Source organism: Solanum lycopersicum, chromosome 2 (genome assembly GCF_036512215.1).
Source record: "Solanum lycopersicum chromosome 2, SLM_r2.1".
Lineage (NCBI taxonomy): Eukaryota > Viridiplantae > Streptophyta > Magnoliopsida > Solanales > Solanaceae > Solanum > Solanum lycopersicum.
The window spans coordinates 17,097,632-17,103,679 of NC_090801.1; the positions used below are offsets into that span (position 1 = coordinate 17,097,632).

The 6,048-nt window shown below is 33.8% G+C and overlaps 1 long non-coding RNA gene across 1 annotated transcript; it reads right to left on the reverse strand.

Moving 5' to 3' along the window:
- Positions 1-1,203: 1,203 nt before the first annotated feature.
- On the reverse strand, positions 1,204-4,528 carry LOC109119504 (uncharacterized). Its single transcript, XR_002026705.2, has 2 exons — positions 4,083-4,528; positions 1,204-1,489 (listed from the first exon to the last, which is right to left on the reverse strand). It is a non-coding gene; the product is annotated as an uncharacterized lncRNA (long non-coding RNA).
- Between the last annotated feature and the right edge of the window lie 1,520 nt (positions 4,529-6,048).

The following is a 6,048-nucleotide window of genomic DNA, read 5'->3' on the forward strand; positions in this document are numbered from 1 at the left end:
ATGCTCAGTACCTTTCAAATACTGACACATACATCTGCTACATCTTCTCCTTATGTAGGTTTAGGTTCTCAACATTCAAATTACGCATAGATCGATTCCCGATCTCTAGTTCAGCAGAATCAGTGGTGAGTCCTCACTGTGCGAGGACAATAGTCATGAGTTTCTTTTCATTATTTTTAATCATTTAGTTTATTTCATTATTTCCAGCATTTCAAGTCAGTTAGAGTATTATTTCGGACATATTTAGTTTCACTTTAGTATTGAGTTAATATTTTCTCTGTATTAAGCTCATCAATTTTCATTTTAATGATGATTTTGCTTTCGTTCCAGTTTATTTTATTTAGTATGCTCATGATTCAGACCAGCGGGGTTATCTTTGGATCACTTGTGGTCTAGGTCCCGCGTCCGCGTGTCCTGGGTTGCTCGGGCCATGACATACCCAGTGTGAACAATATATCAGGCAAACCAGACACCGAGCTAATGGAGCAAGTTCTTAATTGTACTTCCACTATGTTCTTTATTCCTTGCTCATCTTGATAGACAATGATGAATTTTATGTTATTCTAAAATCGGTGGTAGTACGAATGAGGCCCGAAATCCACTTTTTAATGTCATTTTAATTAATTAAGTTCTAATTTCCCTTGTAACATTTTGAAAAAGGTAAAATGTCTCATGGTCATTGACAAAGTTCATATTTCCTTGTTCTCAATGAAAGTTTTTCTATTGTGAAAATTAATTTCACATGCTTTAGTTTTTCTATCTAAAAGTCTTTTTTTTTGTTTCAGTCAAAATATTTTTCTTAAAACTTTTCAATTTCATGTCATGTTACAAGTTGAATGAACAAAATGAGGTAGATGAAGGTGAGTTTGAAAAGTATGATGAGGAGATCACGATATCCAAACACCTTATCAAAGACATGAAACAATTCGAGACTCAAAATAAACCAAATCTAAATGAGACAAAACTGTAAATCTGGAAACGAATGATTGTGTTATACAAGTCAAAATCAGGGTCCATCTGAGAAAATCTCGCAAAAGAGAACTCATCAATTTGCTTAGAAAACGCATTTATGCATTTGCTTGATCACATATCATGGTAAAAATGTAACGACCAGGGAGTACCCCCTAGGCGTCATATGGTGTACTCGAACTTTCGGAGGTCATATACAAGCTCTTAGACATCTTTCATCGTATATACATAAAATAGCAGAAATTTAAATCTTTTCCATACGATAACACAAGACTAAAATCCATCTAGTTTAAAACCTTTTTAAAATACAATGGAAGTACTAAGTTTTAATGTAGTCATCTTACAACACGACTATAACACAATAGGGACACGACCCTTATGATACAAAAGCATCTACTATCTAGTAAATGAAATTTATAGAGAACTCTTGACAAAATGGTCCTTGAATTTGTAAGGACACACCCGAACTTGGGAATAGTAATCCTCTTTATTCTATGAAAGGTCCATAAGTCGCCGCCACCTACACTTAGTGTAAAAATATTAAGAAGAATGGTGTTAGTTCAATAATGCACTAAGTATGATAACCATGCAAAAACATTCATTAAGGGGACCTTGGAAACCATGCATTATGCCTTTTTACAAAACTTCATGAACATGGACAAAATAGGCACAGAATAGATCACATACATCATCATACATATGGAAGCCATTTATCACAATTGAGGTATATTTAATTCACACCATACATTACTAACCTTTTTAGCTTAACTCCTTTCCTTAAGCAAACCTTAAATAATACTTAGTACAATGTATCACCTTAAGGTCACCAAGGATAATCTTTCATATGTATGCTTCATCAATACAACCATATATATTAATAAAGTCATAAAAACATCATAAGTCATAATCTTTACAAAAAAACCATCACCTCGTACAACCCCCAAATAACACTAGTTCAATGTGCAAGTAGCATCCCATAATTCTACTCACACTAAGGGATCCTAGGAAGCCACCCTAGACTAGACACATACTATTAGACAAGTCATAACATGTTCATTTTCATTAGAAAGGACACCAACATACTTCATTAATGTTCACATATAAACTCCTTCATTCACACCTATTAGTAACAACCTATTTTGTTATATCATAGGTAAACCACCCTCACAACCCATTCACAAGTTCACTTCTGCAATGTACACATGAGTCCTACTCCTCCACATATAATAAGCAAACCTATTAAGAAGTCATAAATGTAACTCACATGGATAATCATACTTCATATCTTGGGTATAAGCAAAGTCAACCTTAACATGTATTCATACTAATCATACATTAACATAAGTCTTTCTTTCATAGAGACTTTAATCCAATCCTCTTTTTCCACTTGTGCAATGCATCGGTATGGTCCATAGTCCTACCTATACTAAGTAAACTTGTCAAGGACTCATGACTAGAGTTCATATCGTTATCTTAGTTTATTTCTTAACTTTCGGATGAGACAAATGGAATCTGGTGTTCTATTCCCACACCGAAAAGAGAGGGTATATCTTGCCAAGGTAGGGCCTTCATACATAATAGCTATCTAGTGGATCCACTATGCTAAGACCTACAGGGTCACATATTTATGGAATAAGGATATTATTACTAGAAACCTTGACTTGATAGATGTGGAGGTTTCCATCTCATGCAACAACATCTATGTTTGGAACCCGGACTTACTAAACGTGAAGGTCCTGTTGTGGGAAGATAGACTTGCTAGATGTTAAGCCTTCATAAAATAGGTTTTAGGGACTTAATCCCTCATATTTCCTATAGCTCAAAGGTTACTAAGATGAGAATGACCTTTCATCATAGAACCTACATTACGTGAGAATGTCCTTTCACATAATCCTAACATATTCATAACATAGTCTAGTCTACAGTACAATTGAGGAAACCTTTCAAGAGACCCACTTTCACTAGATTATCATAAACCTTATTCATTCGTACATTCATGTATGTGTATACATATGTGAGAAAGCCTTTCACATAGATACCTTTAGACAACACATGTTCATAATTCACTAATCATATATTTTTCATGCACAAGAAGATATAAAGGTGCATATGAGAATTATCATTTCAATCAACACCCTAAATATATCATACTCATAGTGATGCATGGGATGTGTGTGTGTACATATTGGTCCTCATAATTACATAATAGCAACCATATTGGTATCAAAGGAAACTTCCCCTCAGAGTATCACAACACATTCATAATATCCCTCAAGTCATGAAAAACTCACATATAGATCATTGTAGGGATTCTTGACCACAAACCATATTTTATGATAGAAGACGAGAGCACATTCCACATTTGAATAGATAAACTCTTAACATGCTTAAGATCACAAATTCATATAGGGGTAATATAGGTAGAGGTCATTCTAACATAGTACTTAACATAATCAACCAAGTAGACTGCACCTTATCTCTAACATGATCATTCACATTATACTCCTCCTCATCAACATACTTTAACATCAGGCAAACATTGAGTATCTCTTTACATAACCTCCATAGCACAAATTTAAAAGCATATGTATCATAATCAAAAATTCACTTTACATCTATTTCTATCAAGTGCATGATCACAAGATGCAAAGAAAGACGAGGCATAAACACTGCCACCATAAGTGGACCATACCACACAACATCAATTCTTATACTGTAGACTAGAGATTATGTCACTTACCAATTCTCCAAGAGATGATAAACAGAGATCAATCCTCCACAATTCTTAGTTAATGGATATATATAGAAATCAAATCTAACAATATAATCCAATTCAAGTACAATTCATTCACATAAAATCATATTCACAAAGACCCACATTATAGGCCAATTTTGAGAAATAGGATGATCATGAGATATTCATAAATTCCATAGGAAAACATCATAACAACACAAATTCAACATTTATTCATTACTAGAATGACATTGAAAATCGTTTAACAAAGAACCATGCTTAGATTGAAATAGGGAATTTTGGTCTTTGGATCACTTTTAAAAATCTTAGATAGAACTCCTTGAATGAAAGATTATTCAAGAATCAAGAGTTACCATACCTTATTTATTGAAGACCCATCAAATAAGAGAAGAAATCAAATGAAAATACATCTTCTATCTTGAGATTGAGCTTGGCCACCAATGGAGTTTTTGGAGAAAATTTTGGAAGAGAAGAAGGTTTTGAATTTTTGGTTTCTCATTTGGTAATTGTGTTTTGATATGGGAAGACGGGCAAAAATGGCATAAAAACCGTTTATAAAAAATTCCCAAAGATCCCAAAATACCCTACACCATTTGGAATTAAAAATAATCATCCAAGTTGACTTTAAATGAAGAAGGTGACATCGTCGAACAAGTTTGCAACGCGGAGGTGTTCCATGACTTTACAAAAATAGGAGGGTGGTAATGAGGAGACTGCGACGCGAAGGCAGAACTTTTCCTTGGGGGGAACTGCTCCGCGACGTGGAACCATTTCCTAGAGCAACTACCCAACGTTGCCAAGGCAGCTTCTTGTCCAATCTTTTGGGTCCTCCTCGAGGACCCTTAGGGTGGTCCTTGGGAGGTCCTACCCGAATGTTTTGATTCTAAAAATGTCCATATCGGTGCTAGGGTCACCCCCACTAATTATTTTACTCCAAAAAACCCATAGAAACTAGGAAAACATAAGAGGTCACACTAGCACACCAAAGGCTAGTTTTTGGACGTCTTGGTCGTCCTTTGACGTTTGACCTCAAACCTATTTAAACAAACTATTACAAGTTGTTTTCTTATTAACAATTTATTATCTCTTAAAACTCATGAGGATCTTGTTCATCATATTTTATTTTGAGGGTCTTTACAAACATATACATTCATCTGAAGTTGATAATCGACTCAAATGCTATCAAGAGTTATCATATTTAAAGATTTTGAGTTTTTTTTCTTTCGTTGTAAGAACGCCATTTATTTGTAATCTTCTTATGTTTTGTTCTTATAAAATTACGTCTTACCTGAATTCTCATGAATGAGATGAGGTGACCTTTGTTGGACTAGGTCACCCATTTATCCCTTATTAATGTTTCCTTTTGTATTTGAACTATGTTTGACATGAATTCTCAAGAATGAGATACGTACGCGCATATGTCGGCCTTAATTGGTTTCATTGTAAATTTCTTATTTATGATAATCTTTGAGGAGGAACTGTGTTTGACTTTATTCGTGCCTTAACGAGATATGTAGGTATCACAACAGCTTGGTCAAATCTCCTGTATGATTTTTATTTTTCTTTACAATAGAAACTAGGACAAAATTTTTGATAGGGACTCAAAAATTCTCAAGAAAAATATCTCTCCAACAAGTCAAGACTGAAGTTACATTGACAATTATAAGTGGGAAAGAGTTTTTAGAAGATCTCCCAAATTCCATTATTGGATCATCGACAGTTCAAGATACGCCAAGACAATTAACTGAGACATAAATTTTTGAGATGGCCTCAAAAATTTATTGATGTCTTCAATAAAGATTTAAGATAAACTATTAATAGCTCCAGATGGTCAAACGTTTTGTAGTAACTTCAAGTGATCCTCAACATTGTTCTAAAGTTAGAAGTCAACTTCAACAATATTTGATATTTCTAGAGTCAGATCGCCCAAACTTCAACAATCTTCGAAATCTATTCAACAAGTTGTATGATAGATCTCGAAAGTGACTTTTTTCAATTATAACTTTTGAGTACCTTTTCATAAATGTTTTATCTATATGTTTCAAATATTTTTGCATAAAATTTTTTGTCTTATTTATCGATAAGCAATAGATCAGAGCAATCAACTGAACATAGAAACACAAGGAACAAGAGTTTGAAGAAGTAAACATATATTTGTTTGTTTTAAGAACTAACAATTTTCCAATGGATGTAGTTCAATAAGATCGCCTCAAGTTCACCACATTCCTCCATTCAATGAATGTGGAGAATCCAAAAGAAGGAGGAGCTCTCAAAAATTTACAACATATATGTTAATGCCTTAAAGTTATTGAAGTTTTTTAGAT